This window comes from Ixodes scapularis, unplaced genomic scaffold, assembly GCF_016920785.2.
Source record: "Ixodes scapularis isolate PalLabHiFi unplaced genomic scaffold, ASM1692078v2 PGA_scaffold3__209_contigs__length_174095766, whole genome shotgun sequence".
Lineage (NCBI taxonomy): Eukaryota > Metazoa > Arthropoda > Arachnida > Ixodida > Ixodidae > Ixodes > Ixodes scapularis.
Genome location: NW_024609868.1, coordinates 138,021,629 through 138,040,864, shown reverse-complemented (window position 1 = coordinate 138,040,864; position 19,236 = coordinate 138,021,629). Strand labels below are relative to the sequence as shown.

General features: G+C 48.6%; 1 protein-coding gene across 1 annotated transcript in view; it reads right to left on the bottom strand.

Moving 5' to 3' along the window:
* The window catches only part of LOC115329587 (inactive pancreatic lipase-related protein 1-like), a 61,109-nt gene that overhangs the window by 41,581 nt on the left and 292 nt on the right, over positions 1 to 19,236 (bottom strand). The gene's annotated exons all lie outside the window — the stretch shown is intronic.

Here is a 19,236-nt window from a genome sequence, read left to right as displayed (position 1 = left end):
TCTAAGGCTTCAATGGCTGGTAAACCCAGGATGACAGACTTCACAGATTCTACGACAAAGACAGTTTGTCGAGTGGAACTGCGCTTCCACGAAACGGTGGCAACAAACTGTCCTTTTACCTTGAACTCATCGTTGCCTGGGTCTTTTAGGATTACATCGCAGCTCTCTAGCTGCCTTGGTAATCCTGGGAATGACGTCGGAATAACCGTAACTTCAGCTCCGGTATCGACTTTAGCGGTAACAACTGTACCGTTTACAAACACTTGTACCGTGCGAGCCTTCGAGCTACTACTGGCTAAAGTACCAACAAAGGTCGCGCGCTTCGTAGTCCCTTTTCTCCCAGCCCGGTTGACGCCTACCTTAGACGGCATGAAGCACGCTGTGGCGAAGTGTCCTCCCTTGCCGCACTTGTGGCAGACCGCTCCTCTAGCCGGGCACGAAGACCGGGAGTGCGGACCTCTTCCGCACGATGAGCACTTCGGAGCATCGTTGCCTTTGTGTCCACCACGGCGGCTGTTCCGCGGGCGATGCCCCGTAGCATGTCGTTCTCTGCGCAGTGTGTCAACCTCTTCCGTTAACGAGGCAGTCGCGAAATGTTCCGCCGAACCGCAGCGAAGCTCACTCTGTTGCCGTTGCACCGTCTCCTTTAGGCGTGCCTTGGCAAGGGCCCTTGCTAGCGTCAGCGTCGCGCCCATCTGGAGAGCCTCAGAAAGCTTGGCGTCCATCAGGCCCACAACGAAGTGGTCACGCACCATGCGATCTCTGACTTCTCCGTAGTCGCGCCAGTCGGCCAGCGTGTGAAGCGTCGTAAAGAACTGGTCTACCGTTTCCCCGGGTTCTTGAGAACGACGGTGGAAGCGAGCGCTTTCGTAGACCAAATTGCGCGCCGCGACAAAATGGTCGTCAAGCTTTTTCTTGACAAGGGAATAGTTCTTCGCTTCTTCTTCGGACAGGTTGAAGGTTTGAAATATCTTGCGTGCCTGCTTTCCCATTGTGTATAGCAAGGTCCGTACCCTTGCTTCTTGTGTCCGCTCGGTCGGACCTGAGGCAAACCTGTAGTCGTCGAAGTCCAGAAGTCCAGCACCCAGGTGGGCCGTTCCGACGTTTTGTCGAAGTTAAAACTGGGGGGCGACTGAACAGGAAAAAAACCCGGTTGCGACGGAACTTGAATGGCCTGGCCCGCGCCAGTGCCACTTTCGTCGCCGATCATTCTTGAACTTAAATGGCAGCCATGGCGAAGAAGGGGTGTAGGACGGCGACGTCAAGGAAGAGCAGGGGGGTCATCCCACTTCTGACACCATGTCACGTTTGCTGCCGGGATGAACGCAAGATTTCCAACTTGGGGCCCAGACCAAGAAGTGCCCCGTTTGTTGTCGCATACACATATATACACACATATCAGGTAAAATGACGATAAGCGTGCGCAGCACCCCTACGGCTAGTCATCTCGAAGCAGAGAGTAGAGCGCGATAACTGATAGCCACGCGCGTCTTCGGCTATACCACCGGAGATACAACACTACACCCGTTCCTGGTTTCGAAGACTCTTGAATCTGTAATTGGAAAGAATTTTAAAGCAAAAAAAAAAATGCCATCTGGAGATCTCCTCGTTGAAGCTGTAACCTCTCAGCAAAGTTCAGACCTGCTGGCACTCAACTTGGTTTCTGACTACAGGGTTACTGTATCACCCCACCGCACTTTGAACACTATTCAAGGCGTAATATCAGAAGATGGCCTTCTAGAATCGCCCGAAGATGAAATTGTCGATTTCCTTCGTGACCAAGAAGTCATTGCTGAAATAGAAAAAAAAAAATATTTTCGCCGGGACGGTCAAGAGATTAAGACAAAGCATGACATTCTGACTTTTAAGCTGAGAGCGCTCCCAGAATCGGTCAAAGCAGGGTATCTAAACTGTGGAGTACGGCCGTATGTGCCAAACCCTCAGCGTTGCTTTCACTGTCAGACGTATGGTCATAGCGGCAGCCAGAGCTGCCGTGGAAAAACAACATGTGCCAAGTGTGGCAAAAATTATCACCCTGCAGAGAATTGCTGAAATCCACTTTGCTGCATCGACTGCAAGGATTCTCACCCTGCTTGTTCCCGATCTTGCAAAAAATAAAAAGAAGAAAACGAAATTATAACACTCAAAGTGAAAGAGAACATTTTGCTTTCCGAAGCCAAGACGCGATTCTCTTCCCTGCAGAAGGTGCCTTACTCTTTGGTGGCACGTGCAGGGGGCTGTGCCATCAAAGTCTTCGGTAGGAACCCAGGTCTGTCCTAATGACCTAGTAATTTCACCACCTCCCCCTGCCTAGCAAAGATTCGGTCCACGACTCCGTTTGTCGTTGGAACCAAAGAACCACAAGGCCTCCAGATGGTGCAGAGGCGAGGAATGCCTCTGTGCTAATGGAGGGCGGACAAGAGGAGACGCGGCACCACCAGCCTCAGGGAGAAGGCACTGGTGCCTCCTCCATTCCAAAGTACGGGCCATCGAACAGTGCGCCTGCCTTGGTTACTCGGACCCCTCTCAGGAGCAAAAAGTGTGTGTTTCGTTTTAAGGCTTTAGGTGAGGTCTCGGCATCTAAGGAGGTGCCCGTACCAGCTGCTTCCTCAGCCGTTTAGCCTGAGGAGGAGCGGATGGAACTTGATGAACCTCTTCCCGCTCATTCGGTCCCACCTGATGACGCCAGGCTTAAAAAGTCATCCCAATAAAAGTTTAATCCGCGAGTAAGCCCACCCAAACCGCCCCAGGGCATTTAGAGCATGTTTTCTTTTTCTGTTGTTGTTACTTTAAACCACTTTTAACATGAACACGTAAAGTTTATACAGTGGAACTGTAGAAGTCCCCTGCGAAATATTGATGACATTAATTTCTTTCTGGATGAGCTACTGCATATTGCTGAGTGCTACAGCCTATTGCTGCGCGCTTGCAGGAGACATATCTTAACAACACCCATACAAATGTTTTTAATCGTCACCGCGTTTTCAGAAAACATCGGGATTCAGACCACTCTTCTGGCCATGTTGCCATTGTTGTACGCAGTGGCATAGCGTGTGTGGAAGTTCCTCTGTGTACATCACTAAAAGCAGTTGCGATACGTGTCCTTGCTGATCGTCTTATTACGGTTGTGTCCTTGTATTTACCACCTCATTGTCAACTGCATCTTCATGAACTTCAATGATTGGTTCAGAAACTCCTAACGCCTTTTTTAGTTTGTGGTGATTTTAATGCCTACAGCCCCATGGGGGGCAGTAAGCGCATTGACTCTCGTGGCACTGTTGTAGAAAGATTTTTACTGTCCTCAAACGTATTTTTTTGAAATAAGAAAGAACCATCATTTTATAGTTCCACTCATAATTGCTTCACATCCATCGACCTCTCCATTTCATCCCCATCATTAGTTCCCTGTTTTTCTTGGAAGGTTTTAAACAACCCTTTCGGGAGTAATCATTTCCCGGTTGTAATTAAAAGCCTCGTTCCTCTGCCGACTATTTTAAAACGAACCCCTAGGTGGAAACTGAACAAAGCCGACTGGGCGTTTTTTAAGCTTGATGCAGTGCTTGACCCGTCAGTTCTAGCGAATTTGTCACCCGAAGAAGCGACAGTGTATGTTAAGAAGCAAATCGTAAGTGCCGCCGAAGATGCCATTCCTCACACTTCTGAAAATTTGCCCAAGAGGTGCAGGCCTTCGTGGAAGGAAGACTGTGCCACCACATGAAAAAAACTGCTTAGGGCATGCGATGCGAACCAACCTACTTCTTCAAATAGGATAGAATTTAAAAGACTAAATGCAAAGGCCCGATAGACTAGGAGAAAAGTTAAGGTGAAATCCTGGACAAAGTACATTTCCTTCCTCAGTAGTTTTGTCTCGGATAAAGAAGGGTGGGATAGGTACAAAAAATTCTAAGGGGATTACCGTTGTTTTGTTATTCCTGTAATTAGCTACCCTGCTAATTCGCTAAAAGATGTTCCTAATGAGCTTGGAGAGCACTTCGAGAATGTTTCCAGCTCTCGAAATTATCGGACGGAATTTAAACGTTTTAAAGCAGGTTCTGGCTGTCACCGTATATCCATGTCCAGTTGTAGCCCTGAGCCATACAACACTCCTTTCACGATGCAAGAACTAGAGGTGGCTCTGGGCTCCAAGAAGAGGTCGCCTCCGGGCCCTGATGGAATCAACTATAAAATTCTCCGTCAATTGTATCGGGAATCACTGAGCACCCTACAAGGTTTTTTTTTCAACTAGCTGTGGGGAGCACCTTACTTTCCTAAAATCTGGAAACAGGCGCCTGTAATTCTTTTGCTAAAAGTTGGGAAGGACCCTTCGGACCCACGTAGTTATCGTCCGATCGCGTTAACTAGTTGCCTTGGCAAAACCTTCGAACGCGTCATTAATAGGCGGTTAATATATATTTTGGAGCGCAACCACTTCTTTGCTAATAACCAATGTGACTTTCGAGAAGGGCGGTCTACTTTGGACCACATAGTCCGTCTGGAAACAACTATACGCGAAACTTTCGTAAAGAGGCAACATTGTGTCTCTGTTTTCTTCGACCTCTAGAAAGCATATGATACGACATGGCGGTATGGTATCCTTCATGAGTTGCATGCCTCTGGTGTGCGTGTTCGCATGTGGCAGGGTATTTGCAGTTTTCTCACAGGTCGCTCCTTTCAAGCTCGACTTGGCACCGCACTATTTGACCAGTACTGCCAGGAAAACGGTGTTCCGCAAGGAGGCGAATTAAGTGCCTCCTTGTTTGCCGTAATGATTAACTCGTTGTCAAAGGTAATTCGACCTTCCGTTTCCTGCTCCCTTTACGTGGATGATATACACATTTCGGTTTCTTCTTGTAATTTTTCTAGCTGTGAGCGGCATCTGTAGCTTACCATCAACATATTAGCAATTGGGTGGACGAGAATGGGTTTAGGTTTTCGCCTGAGAAGACTATCTGTGAGCCATTTTCTCTGCTTTAGGGGCTCTTCCTAGATTCAGAACTGACGTTAAACAGGGTTACTATTATTGTAAAAACGGAGCATAAATGTTTGCGCATAACGTTTCATAAAAAGTTAAACTTCGTTTCCCACCTGTAGGGCCAGAAAAAGAAGTGCTTTAAATCAGCCAATATTCTTAAATTCTTAGCGCACAGGTCATGGGCATCCCATAGAATATGTCTGCTACGCCTATGCAACACCCTTATCCGGTCACGTCTGGACTATGGTGCTGTGTCCTCGGATCGGTATTGTTTCTTTTATATATAAATGACCTTCACCCTAACCTATGTCTCTTCGCCAATGATTGCGTAATTTACCGGATCATTTCTAACCACATGAATTTTCGAATAATCCAGAGGGTCCTAGACATAATCGAGCAATGGCGCGCCACATGGTTAATGCAAATGCTAACAAAACTAAAACTGTCACTTTTACAAAGAAGTCACAAATCACTCATCACGTGTACACAATTGGAGCGGACCGCATTGAAAACGTTATGTCTATACCTTAGAGTCCACCTAACAGCTAACTTATCACGGAACATTCATATAAACGTGTAACCCGTAAAGCATCCAGACCTCTTTTATGTTTTTAAAGGCTCTTTATTTCAAGCTAACAAAGCGACAAAACTCCTCACCAATACTACCGTCGTCAGGTCGCAGTTGGACTAAGCGTCCATCATATGGCATACTCATCAGCTTTACTTAACCATACATATTAAAGCACTTCAATATAAAACTTGTTGCGTTCTACTTCCGCCGCCCAACGCAGTTGATCGATCAATTGTATCAAATTTTGTGCCGTTGCCGCCCCCCCCCCCCATATGTAATGCCCGCAGGGCCCTTTAGGGTAAATAAATAAATAAATAAAGACTAGTATTGTTGGCCTGGGTCCTTCGGTTTGGTACAATGAGGCACAATCGTTACATCAGCATGCGCTCGCTCAAGCTACCCTGTCCCAGTATGTACGCATCAAAACAAAACTGGCACGAATTTGCTGCCAGGAATAGTTCTTTCTCTGGCGCTCGTTCAAATCTGGGGCTGCTTTTAGAAAAAAATGGCATGCAATAATAGCACCGAGCACAGCCGCCGCAGACGCCTCCGCGACTCTGTATCCAGGGCCGTTACCACAAACCGAGGCCTTGGACGGACATGCTGGATACCTCTTCTACAGAAGTTCGGCGTGTCGGATGTAATGAAACGTGAGGCGCCTCCCACATCACTTCCGAGGCGCCAATGAATGGTTTAGTCGTCAGTCGACTCGGTGGCGAGAGGTCGCAAAATTCAATCAGAAAGCGACTACTTCAAACCCGTCGCTTGTTTGGGAAAAGTTGACCGGCAACACATGCGATTTGCCTTTGAGAATGCGCCAAAGCTTTTCCATTATTAAACTAGTCATCATGTAATGTAGCTGACTATATGCTGGCTTGTCCCCCAGACTATCTCTAGAACAGTTTTGAGCTTGTGCTTTGACGGAACAGCTGGGGAAGGGGCTTATATCTTGGAGATACGGAAACTGTCAGGATAGTAGGCGAGAATGAAAGCTATTATGCCTCCTCCCTAGCTAGGTAGGTTTCCTTGGGGGCTTAGTGATCGCAAGCTTTGCAAGCACTGCTTCCGTACTACTTGTTGCCCATCCTCCAACATTATTCGGCCGCGATGTTTCCTTTCCATAAAATGGTTTTTGTTTACACCCTTGAGGGAAGTGCGAGTGGATGTAAACAATTCCACATCTATTTTTGGAGTTCGAAATCTTCATGAAATTAACTGAATCATGTGTGTTTCAAATCTTGATGAAAAAATTAATTAATTGACGAAGTGTGGGCCACCGTCTTAACCCTTTGATGCTCAGTATTGCACAGGAGCAACAGCTCAAGAATGATTCAATTGATCCCACACCATGTCCGCCTCAAAAAATTTTGCGCCCTCTTTTGCAAGGGCGAGGATACCTGCGCTTAGCAGTGAAGAATTGAATTGAATTTTGGAAACAGATCACTTGTCCTTTAAAGCCAAAGCTGACAGGGGATGTGAGGTATGATGGCCTGCACCACTGGCCTCAAAACTGCGAGACGACCGGCGCAAATATTAAAAATCCAGTTACAAGTGCATCTACTGCGTGAAATGAGGGGCAAATCTTTGATTTCTCCCAAGTAGTAACCGCTTTCAGTCGTTGAACAAAAAATAATTATGCAGATGCCCAATTTCGCTCAACATCAATATTTCGAAAAGAAAATGATGGAAAAGGATCATAATTTTTGAGAGCATATTTCTGTTAGTTTTTTGTAGTCAAACCTTGTTAGGATTTCTAGGTCTCTAGTATGTTAAGTAAAGTTTTTGGCTAATCGGTTACTAGTTTTTATTTAAATATTTTTGCTTGTTGCCTAATACACAGTTTGCAAACATCCAAAGACTACGAATTATGGGAACGTCCTGTATGTTCCTTGTTGCACCTGAGCACACATTATAGCTTTGTTCCTAATTTTAACCTAATATATCCCAGTTACTCAGATGAACCATGCCACGTGCCAAGACAGACGCGGGTAGGCATTAGAAACTCGAGGTACAGGACCGTTACCCTGAAGTAAAATGGAACACATTTTGAACGTCGCCTTTGTGACACTCAAGATAGAAACGACTGCTCAGTTACTCGTCTGCTGCCGACCGCTCGTTAATGTTTATTTTTTTGTTTCTGTTGTCTGCTACAGCAGGATTCATACGGTCAGATCTTGCCATCCCTTTTGGCTCTGCAGTGAGTGCTCCATGTCTTAAAAAGATGCATGAAAGTAGGTCTTTGTGTGATTGCAAGTGCCTCAGTTGCATTTTGAACCACAAACTAGAAATGCATATACAGTCTGCTGTCGCTCTACGTGCTCTAAGCTACGATGCGTTAACACAATCGATCGATAACGGCTGCCCATTCGAGTGTCGTTGAGGGCCGTAGCTATATATTGAACGCCAGGAGTGGAGATAGATAGATAGATAGATAGTTTATTTAGTGCCGGTCAACAGCCATGAGGCCTACAGGACAGTACACTTTGTCATGTTTCGCACAGTGGCGTTAACAATAAAAAGGGTATTACATAGGACAGTGTGGTTGCCGAGGAGCACAATAGAAATCAGTCTGACGCGTCATCAAATCCTAGTTAGTTAAAAATAAAAGTGGTTGCCAGGGGCACACTAAGATAAAGTCAAGTGAATATGTCATCTTGTAAATACATTGAATTGTATGTATCTTGTAACCGAGTCATTGGACACTTTGAATGAATATCTGTATAAAATGTGTGAATACATTTACACGCCTTCCCAGATGGGACACGGAAGCACAATGATGACAACAACTCGTCCCAATCAAGAGTGCCATGCACAACTTTTCTCAAAAAGTTCATATCATGTGCAAGCCTCCTGTCGTGAAGAGACTGGAGGCCTATGTCTGCTAACACTGAGCTATAGCTGTAAAAACGCCGACGACCAAGTGCCTATCGTATACAATACGAATAAATTTCCGCTGTACCTCTTCGATTACATTGCTGTAGCCGAGAGAAACAGAGTTCCATATTACGGATGCGAACTCTGAACGTGGCCGGACAAGTGAACAATATAAAGAGAGAACACAATGAGGGCTTCTAAATTTTCTAGTTATCCGTGACACCGCACCAAGACATCGCAGGCCTTGATTAACTATCTGTAACACATGTTGATGAAAAAACAGCCTGGAGTCCACTTGAACACCAAGATCCCGTACAAGAGATACACGCTTTATGTGCCCTCCGGAAAGGTTGTAGCTGAACACTATGCTCTCGTGTTTCCTGCTGATTGACATGACTGAAGTCTTCTTGAGATTAAGTTGTAGTCTATTTGTTACGCACCACTGCTCAGGCTCAGCAGCTCAGGGTTGTGCAGAACAAGCTCCCCCCTCCCCCGTGGCCCGAGCCGTGGTAAACATAGCGACACTGTTAGGGCGAACGTGACATCGGAGCATTTTCGCATTGTACTTCTAAATAGTATTGCCGCGCGCGCAGCTGCCCATGAAGGCAGCGCGCGCGAGGACTAACGGTTATCGCGCTTGCCTTCCACGCAGAAGGCCAGAGTTCGATTCCTGGCCGCGGCTACAGATTTTTTTTGATACTGTAATGTGATGTTCTGGTGAATTCGAGAACCGCCTTGGCTGATTCGAGGTTAGAATTTTCTACGCGCCTAACCTACTACGCCGAACGATCCAGAAATCCACGAGGGTACATAAGGGATTTCGCAAGGCGAGCGGAGTTAGTTTCGCCCCAGCGTTCGACTCTGCTGCAGCGCCGACTTCGACGCCCGCGACGCTCTGTTAGTATCTTTTGTATCCTTTAATTTTTGGCACAAGTTCGCCACATTAAACGTTTGTTTCTTCCTGTTTATTTATTGTTATTCTGGTCACCACCCGTGACATTCTGGTGGAGGTGCGGGGTACCGCATGTCCGTGCAGCGCACCCCACCGAGTTCCCGCAGTAGGAGTCCAAACCCAAGCTCCCGAGGACCCAACGAAGACACCACCGAGACCCGAGTAAGTCGCCGGATCCAGGGCCTAGACCCGGAATACGGACTGCGGCCAACCAAGACCAAGCAAAAAAGGAGGACGACCATGGCCAACCAGTTGGAGACCCCTGCCGCTCCTGCCATTGTTTACCTGCCCGTCGTACCGCGGACGGCTGCTCCATTGCACGGCGAGCAGTACGAAGACGTCGAAGACTGGATTGACCAGTATGAACGCGATGCCCGCCACAATTGCTGCACCGACGAACAGCGTCTGCACATTGTCTATTTTTCGCTTGAGGGGACCGCCAGGCACTGGTACGAGAATCATGAGTCCTCCCTGACGTCGTGGGACATTTTCAAGGCCGATCTCAAGGCTACATTCATCAACCACCACCGCCGAGAGGGTGCCGAGGACCTACAGCGAACCAGAACCCAGGGCCCCAATTAGAGTGTCACCGGCTTCGTACAGGACGTCCTGCGCCTGAGCGCCCGCGCCGACCCTCGGGCTACAGAAGAGAAGAAGCTACGAATCCTCCTGCGAGGCGTGAAAGAAAACATCGTTGGAGGCCTTGTCCGCAGCCCTCCGAAAACTGTCGAAGATTTTGTCGCCGAGGCAACGAACATCGAGCGTGCCCTGCAAGCCCGAGCCAGCCGCTACAACCGACTCGCCAACACGCCTGCTGCTTCGACGCTGGCATCTTCCCGAATCGACGAAGGCCGCATCCGCGCTGACAACCTTCGTGAAATTGTGCGGGACATCGTCCGGGAAGAGCTCCGGAAAATTCTACCCGACACTGATCGCCCCGCCTCGATCTCTATCGCCGAGGTCGTGCGGGAAGAAGTGCAGAGAGCCATCCAACCACAGGCTCCCATCAGCGTGGCAGTCCTCGAAGAACCCACGCTAACTTACGCCACAGTGGCCCGACAGCCACCACCTCCTACTCGCGCCTATGTCGCGCCGCCCCGACGCCAGTCTCCTGCGCCGCAGCACGACTGACGCCACGACGACAAGGTCCAGTACGCCTGCACGGAGCCTCGCGTACCCCGGAAGACCGACGTGTGGCGAACGCCCGACCGACGCCAATTGTGCTTCCACTGCGGGGAAGCAGACCACACCTACCGCCGATGCCCATACAGACGACTCGGGCTGCGCGGATTCCACCCGAACGACCCGCGCCCTCGTTTTGGTGAACGACCTCGGAAGATCGACGAGTACCTGCGACGACCTCAGTCACCCGAGCCCGCGTCTTGCCCAGAGTTCCGGTCGCCGTCGCCACGACGTCCAGCTTCGCCGATGTACCGACCCCGACGTGAAAGCCTGTCACCCCTCGCTCCTCGCCGGGAAAACTAGGCGCGGCAACCCCTGGAGGTGGAGTTGCCGAAGACGACCGACGCCAAGATCCTCCACGAACGTCGGAAAGCCCCCACTCAAGCGCCACCAGAGACAGAAACGACGCCCCTGCAACGGTGTCCAATAACCTAAACCTCGTCATCGACGGCCACGACGCATCAGCAGTTGTGGACACCGGAGCAGACTACTCAGTCTTAAACGGGAGGCTCTCCCGCCGCCTTCGCAAAGTCATGACGCCGTGGGATGGACCCCAAATACGAACCGCAGGAGGACATCTCATCACGCCCGCCTGAAGTGCACTGCTCGCGTCGAGATTCACGGCGAGACGTGTCCGGTAAAGTTTGTCGTTCTACAAGACTCTTTTAGAGATGTCATTCTCGGCATGGACTTTCTGTGTGAATACGGCGCCGTCATCGACCTGGGTAAGAACAGACTGACGCTGCGGAAGCCTGTTCCGCCTTCAGAGAAACCCCAAACAGCGTCAGCCGCCGTCCGAGTCGCCACCGACCACTTGAACCTGCCGCCGCGATCAAGTGTTGTCGTACCCGTCGTGGCCGATACAGCTACCTGCGGCGAAGTTGTCCTGGAGGGCAACCTTCAACTGCTCCTGGGAAGAGGAATAGGCGTCGAAAGAGGAGTAGCTGAACTTCAGGATAGGCAGAATGTGGTCCTCGCGACGAGCTTCCGAAATGAAACGCAACACCTCACTAAAGGTGCAGCCGTAGGCCACGTCGAGGATCTTCGAAACGCCGCCGAAATCGCCATGATTACTGACGAAACCTCGCCACCTCAGCAAGACATTACGTCGCCAGCGCAGCTCGACATTGACCCTAATTTTCCGAGCCCGAAACGACGGCAGCTGCTTAACCTCCTCGCCGAATACCGTGACTGCTTTGGGACGTCGTCGAAGGTACGCCAAACTGCCGTTGCGATGCACCGCATCGTTACCGACGACGACGCGCGCCCTGTGCATCAATCGCCGTACAGAGTCTCCGTTAAAGAAAGGGAGGTAATCCAGGAGCAAGTTCAAGAGATGCTGAGAGACGACATAATCCAACCTTCAAATAGTCCGTGGGCCTCTCCAGTCGTGCTGGCTAAGAAGAAGGACGGAACGCTTAGGTTCTGCGTGGACTACCGGTAGCTGAACGCCGTGACAAAGAAAGACGTCTACCCGCTTCTCCGCATCGACGACACTCTAGAGCGGTTGCGCCACTCTCGATATTTCTCACGGATGGACCTGATGAGCGGCTACTGGCAGATCGAAATCGACGAACGGGACCGAGAAAAGACAGCCTTCGTCACGCCGGAGGACTGCACGAGTTCAAAGTGATGCCCTTCGGACTATGCACGGCGCCAGCAACGTTCCAGCGTGTCATGGACACCGTACTGGCGGGGCTGAAGTGACAGAGCTGTCTCGTCTACCTTAACGATGTCGTAGTGTTTTCAACTGACTTTGACGAGCACTTGCGACGACTCTGAGCTGTTCTCCAAGCCATACAGACTGGGCTCACCCTCAAAGCGTCAAAGTACCGGCTCGCCTATGACGAACTGAAGTTTCTAGGCCACGTGGTTAGTAACGAAAGCGTCCGCCCAGACCCTGAGAAGACTCGCGCCGTCGCGGCATTCCCAGCGCCCAAAGACAAGAAGGCCGTGCAAAGATTCCTCGGACTTTGTGCCTACTATCGACGCTTCGTTTGGGGTTTTGCAAGGATTTCCGCACCGCTCACAAACCTCACGAAGGACGCCGAGAAGTTCGAACGGGCCGAGGAGCAGCAGCAGGCATTTGACGAGTTGAAGCGAAGACTCCAGACTCCTTCTGTCCTTGGACACTTCGATCAGGATACGAAAACCGAGATTCACACGGACGATGGTAATGCAGGACTTGGAGCATTACTGGTTGAAGTACAAGCAGTAACCGAGCGAGTCATCGCCTACGCAAGTCGGACATTGTCCAAGGCGGAGAGAAATTACTCCACGACTGAGAAAGAATGCCTTGCGGTCGTCTGGGCAATCACGAAATTTCGTCCATACCTATACGGGATCTTGTTCCGTGTAGTCACGGACCACCACTCGCTCTGCTGGCTTGCGAACCTCAAGGGCCCGTCAGGACGCCTCGCTCGATGGAGTCTTAGACTACAAGAGTTCAATATGACCGTGGTCTACAAATCAGGCCGCCAGCTCAGCGACGCCGACTGCCTGTCCAGAGCTCCCGTCGAAACACCTTCCGGCAGCAGCGACGACGATGACGACGAGTGTTTCCTGGGCGCAGTGAACACCGACGACATGGCGCGACGTCAACGAGGCGATCCTGAGCTGCGCGCACTAATAGAGCACCTGGAAGGGCGCGGAAGTGACATACCACGTGTTTTTTCACGCGCCGTGCTGACCTTTGCCATTCGACAAGGTGTGCTCTACAAAGAAAACTTCAGGAACAACAACTCGCCGTGGCTGCTGGTAATCCCGACCGACTTTCGGGAGGAGATCTCACGCTAGCACGAAATCTTATCGCTTACATTCTCGAACTAAATGAGCTCTTTTAGTAGTAATAATAACTTGGAATGCATCCCTTGGTTTCAGAACGAAACACTAGAAAAGCTAGAAAAACCGGCGGTCGTTTGTTCGCGCTAATAGTGTCGAGCTCTGTACGTTGACAAATTTTGCATCCGATTCCTAAATTCAATATTTGCGCTTTAATCCATTTTGCCTTGTCAAGTTTCCTTGTTCGTCACCTCGTTATTCGTGACACTATTTGTGTTTACGTTTTAAGTCTCTCCTTACCCCTTTAGGCAATCGTCCACTGCATTAACACATGACCTATTGTTGTTAGTAACGTATACTAGTAACGTATGAGTTCGATTGACATCATTATCACTACCATAAAATCTGAAATTTTCTTATGTGATAATTGTAACATACATGCTGCATAAAAACACCATTCATCTGCATGGGCGTACCAACCGCGGTGCAAAGGTAGCGCTTGTCCCCTCCCTCCCCCCCCCCCCCCCCCCGCTGACACAGCCGCCACTGGGCAGGGCAAACACTGGCCGCGCGCCCAAGGGATACCAAGCTCCCCGCCAATGGGGGGTGGGGGGGGATGGGGGGGGGGGGTCTGGTAGGCCATCCCACTCAAACAGAAGTTCGTACGTCACTGTTCATCTGTAAATGATTCTGTTTGTTCATGTACAATCGCTATTTGTTAGCTGTTTCTTCTCTTGTTATTTTTGTTAGTCTATTGTACATATATATATATATAAAACAAACATTTTACGAGTTCAAATAACTTGTCCGTTGTATTTGTTTGACTTACAATTGCCTACTGCGATTTTATTGATTCACCACCTGCTGCGTATAATTGGCAACCTGGGACTCTTTTCACCGCAGTGCCATTGTGACAACATTGCGGAGCATGCAGAGCTAATAAAGTCAGGAAGCTGAAAAAGGCAGCACTGGCAACTTGACAACAGTGCATACTAAACAGCAAATATCAGAATTAACTCTGAACCAACAGTAAAATATTAGGTAAATATTAGACTCAAAGCATTAAAAGTATGATTGGAATATGTCTACAGGAAACAACGAATTGACCAACTGTTAAAGCCAATTGAATTAAGTTAAAATGCAACCATTTTAGAGCTAAGATTTTTTATCTGTTGCCAACAAGTTACCGTATATGGCCGTGTAAAGATTGAGACTGAACTCTCAAAGCTTTAGCACTCCCAAATTCTGTCCCATCAAACACAATTGATAATTTCTTTAAGAACTACTATTGATTTCCGAATTTCTGAAAGGGTGGACTTACTCGCGGCGTTGTACGCTATTTGGATTGTTCCCTACAGACCCACAGGCTGGCCACATGGAACCGGAGTGCCACAGGCGCATGTGTCAAAATATTGAATAATCAATGATTTAATTACCTAACCCACGCAATCTCTATCAAGTTCGTTAGAGCCCACGGTGCTATTGCCACACGCTGTGTCGGTTACCTATGCAGCCCACAGAACCAACGACACCTTTCAGGGTCATGGTCCTATACCCACAGGGTGGGTGGGTTACCTAAAGCAACCCGCACAATCTCCCACACGTCCCATATACCCACAGTCCTCTCCTTACAGGATGTGTGGGTCACGTACAGCCACCAGCACAGTCTCCAAGACGTCCAAATAGACATACAATCTTCTCCCCAGCGAAAATTTGGGATACACGCACAAACCTACAGGTGTCATACACAGGCCTGTAGGACTCAAACTTATTCTTTGTGGGTGCTCTGGGGGCATATGGATCAGGGCTGCCGGCAATCGATAAGTTGTTGACGATAAAAAGTTTGACTTGTCATGTCCCATTAAATGTGTTCGTTCGCAGTTTTTGCTTTATTCTTATTGCCACTTTCGTCACTGTTTTGTAGTAGGTGGGTTTACTCAGCTATGAACATAATATGAGATGAAGTGGTGCGTCTTGAGTCAGCCCGAAGTCCAGCACGAGATGCAGAGCTCCCGCTCTCTATGCGCGTCGTCGCCTTCAAACCCCGGTTATTGAACATCTTTTTCCTGATTGCCCAAAACGACCTGGTGGCTTGACCAATCTTCGCACTCGTGTAGTGTACACACGTTGTGGATCTACGTGAACACTGAGTGATTCATCATCAACATTGAGTGGTATATCGCCAACACTCAGTGGTTCATCGTCAACACTGAGTGGTTCATCATCCTGGTGGCCTTTGTGTAAGCTTCTACCTGGCAAATCATCGTACGACATCTCATCGTTTTTGTTTTCGCTTCGATAAATAACCAGAAACTTCGCGTTTCGCCGGTCAGTGCCATCCTTTGTGGATACCCAATATGAGCGCGGCAAATCGGCTTTCTTGAGTACTGTCCCCCCCCTTTATTTAGGTCCTTGTTCTAGAATTTATGTGATAACTGAAGCTAACTTCATAATGCCTGCTAACTTCATAATGCCTGTTGAAGCCAGACGCTTGCTTTTTTTTTTTTTTGCTTGGCTCTCGCTCTCTTTCAAAAGGGAGAGGTCAGGTGTTTTCGGGTTGAACAGATGTGCTAGGACCGGCAACTGGGTTCGAATATTTCAGCTGAACAACAGCTCTGCGGGACTGAATCCACAAGCTTATGGTGTAGCACGATATGCAAGAAGCGCTCTATAAGGGATAATTGACTTCTTCGTTTTTGCTACCTTGACGGCCGCTTCTGCTGCACCGTTACTTTGAGGACACTTTGGGCTTGACGTGACGTGTCGAAAGCCCCATTCTTTGCTAAATGACACGGCTGCCGATCAAAGCCATTGTCTGTAATGACCGTCTCAGGTATGCCGTGTCTAGCGAAAATCTACTTTGCTTTTAGAATGGTTGTTTCCGGTAATTGGTCTTTGAGGAGGGCTACTTCGAAGTATCTAGAATAATATTCAATGATAAGGAGACAGTTGTTGCCTTCCGCGTAGATGTCCCTGGCCAGCTTTTGCCAAGGGCGTTCTGGGAGCGGAGTTGGGATCAGTGGTTGGCTTGTGTGCTGCCTCTGGTCCAGACAGCTGGCACACCTTTCAACCATTTTTGTAACGTCTCTAGTGATGCCAGGCCACCAACCCGACTTTTGGGCTCTTCTTAAGCATTTGACAACGGCTTCGTGCCCATCGTGTAGAAACTGCAGTACTGAAGGTCTCATTGAGAGGTGTACAAGGTATCGCGAGTTTCTCATTATAATGCCGTCATACAGTGTAAGTTCGTCTTTGAACTGCCAGTATTGAAGGCAGTCCTCAGGTGTTCTTGATTTACTTGTGGGCCACCCTTCGGTTATGTACTTTCTCGAAATGCTCATAATCGGGTTATTGTCTTGAGCTGCCGACAATTGTTCCCAAGAGACATCTGAAGCCGGTACGTGATGAATGAGAGCATGCTCGAATTCTTTCGTCTCTTCTGCTGCTCACAGGCCGTCTTCCTTCTTGAGAGGTTGTCTCAATAGGATGTCTGCGACTCCGTGGTATTTCCCCGGAGCATGTTTCATTGTGAAGTCGTACCTCATCCTCCGGAGACACATTCGTTGAAGTCTGGGTGTAAGATTGTCCACAGGTTGTCTGGTAAACAGTGGTATGAGAGGCTTGTGGTCAGTCTCAATGTGAAAGGTTAGTCCTACAAGGTAGTCCTTCAGCTTTTCGCAGGCCCAGGTGATTGCAAACGCTTCCTTTTTGGATTTGAGAATACCCTCTTTCTGTTTCAGATAATGATTTTGAAACGTAGGCAACTGGTCGGAGAGTTTCACCTTTCTGATGCTGCATGAGCACTGCTCCTATACCCTAGCTGGAGGCGTCTGCTAAAAATATTGTCCCTTTTGTTGGAGAGTAGAGTGCCAAGACCGGTTGACATGTCAAGCTTTTTTTTACCCTCTCGAACGCTTGCTGCTGAGGAGTTCTCCAGACAAATTCGGCATTCTTGTGGAGCGGCTCTCGCAACGGTTGAAGTACATCTGCTAGGTTTTGTATAAATATTGCAATAAAGTTTATTATACCGAGGAACCTCCTTAGCTCTGTTGTATTCGTCGGAGGAGGCATGTTTAAGATACTTTATATTAGAGCGCAACTCTTAGGCGCCCGCTTTAAGCTTCAGCGGCGTAGCCGTCGGCGTCCCCATTGGCGTCGGCATCGGCGTCGCCGTCGGCGTAACCGCGCGGTGTATTATGGGTAAATTTGCCCGCCAAATCTAGCGGAAAAATTTTCTCGCTAAATCTAGCAGAAAAATTTCCCCGCTAAATCTAGTGGAAACATTTCCCCGCTAAATCTAGCGGAAAATTTCCCCGCTAAATCAAGCAGAAAAATTTCCCCTCTAAATCCAGCGGAAAAATTTCCCCGCTAAATCGAGCGGAGAAATCTCCCCGCTAAACCTAGGGGAAAAATTTCCCCGCTAGATTTAGCGGAAACATTTCCCCGCTAAATCTAGGGGAAAATTTTCCCGATAAATCTAGCGGATAAATTTCTCCACTAAATCTAGTGGAAAAAATTCCCCGCTAACTTTGGCGGAAAAATTTCCCTGCTAAATCTAGCGGAAACATTTCTCTGGGAGTCACGTGACCTCGGGGGGGGGGCGTTCAGGTGACCCCTCCCCCACGTCACGTGACCCTCACTAACCTTTCGTCCTCCTCCTCAAGAGCAGAGCTCTAATTCGGCGTTACAAGGAGTTGTGAACGGCTTTCATTTTTTTCATTATCTTTGCTTACACCCCTGTGATTAATGACGTGTCCATGGAACTGAATTGGCTCCTGAGCAAATACTCATTTCTGTACGTTTAAGGTGATCCGATTTTTTTGCAATCTTGTGAGGACTGTTCGGAGACGAATGTTGTATTCCCTCCGTGTGTCGGCCCATATCAACATGTCATTGATAAGGCACGTGACTCCTTCCAATTCTTCAAGAATTTGGTGCATCGTTCGCTGAAGGATCTCCGGCGCGCAGGAGATTCCAAATGGTAATCGATTAAATTTGTACCGGCCAAACGGTGTGATAAAAGTAGCAAGCAGCGTTGACTCTGGGTGCAACTTGATTTGGTTGAAGCCTGAATAGGCATCGAGATGAGAAAATATTTTCGCCTGCCCAAGAGTCGCTAGAAAAGGTTCCACGCTCGGTATCGGGTGGTATTCCATCAGAACACTTTTATTAAGTGCTGTGTAATCAACGCAGAGGCGAACATGACCAATCTCCTTTGAAACTACAACAGCAGGTGAGCACCAGTTTGTTGTTTCTAGACCTTCGGAAATAACACCTTCGTTCTACATCTTTTTGAGCTGTTCTTCATCTGCTTTCTAGAGTTGAAGAGGTATGCGTCTCGGTGACGATAAGGCATCTGGATAAGCATCAGGTTTTAGCTTTATTTCACACACGTATGCAGCTTCCCCTAGACCCTCAAAAAGCAAGGGGTGCTCCTTGATTGGATCAAAATCTTATGAAGTCGAGAGCAGATTTACTCGTTGGATGATGTATAGGGCTTCTATGAGGTCCAAGCCGATCAGTAGCTCATTGACATTTCTTGTCACATAGAATGCGCCCGTTATATGAGAGTTCTTGAACGTGACCGTTGCCTGCAGCACGCCGACAACATGGAGGCGTACTTTTGTTGGTCCAAGTAGAACTTTATCCGCATGTCGAAGACTGCCCTGGTCTTGCAGTCTGGAGAGTAGGTGCTCCGACACGACAGAGACGTCAGGACCAGTGTCCAAACGGAAGCTCACATCTTCACTCCAAATACGAAGCAAGACTCGCCAGGGTGTGCATTTGCCCGGGGACGTCACAATTCCTGTGAAGTAGAAGTCTTGGCCAAGATGCCTGGAACTTGTATGCTCTGAGATTTCATGCAGGAAGGTCGACTTCGATTTGCAAACCCTTGCGAAGTGA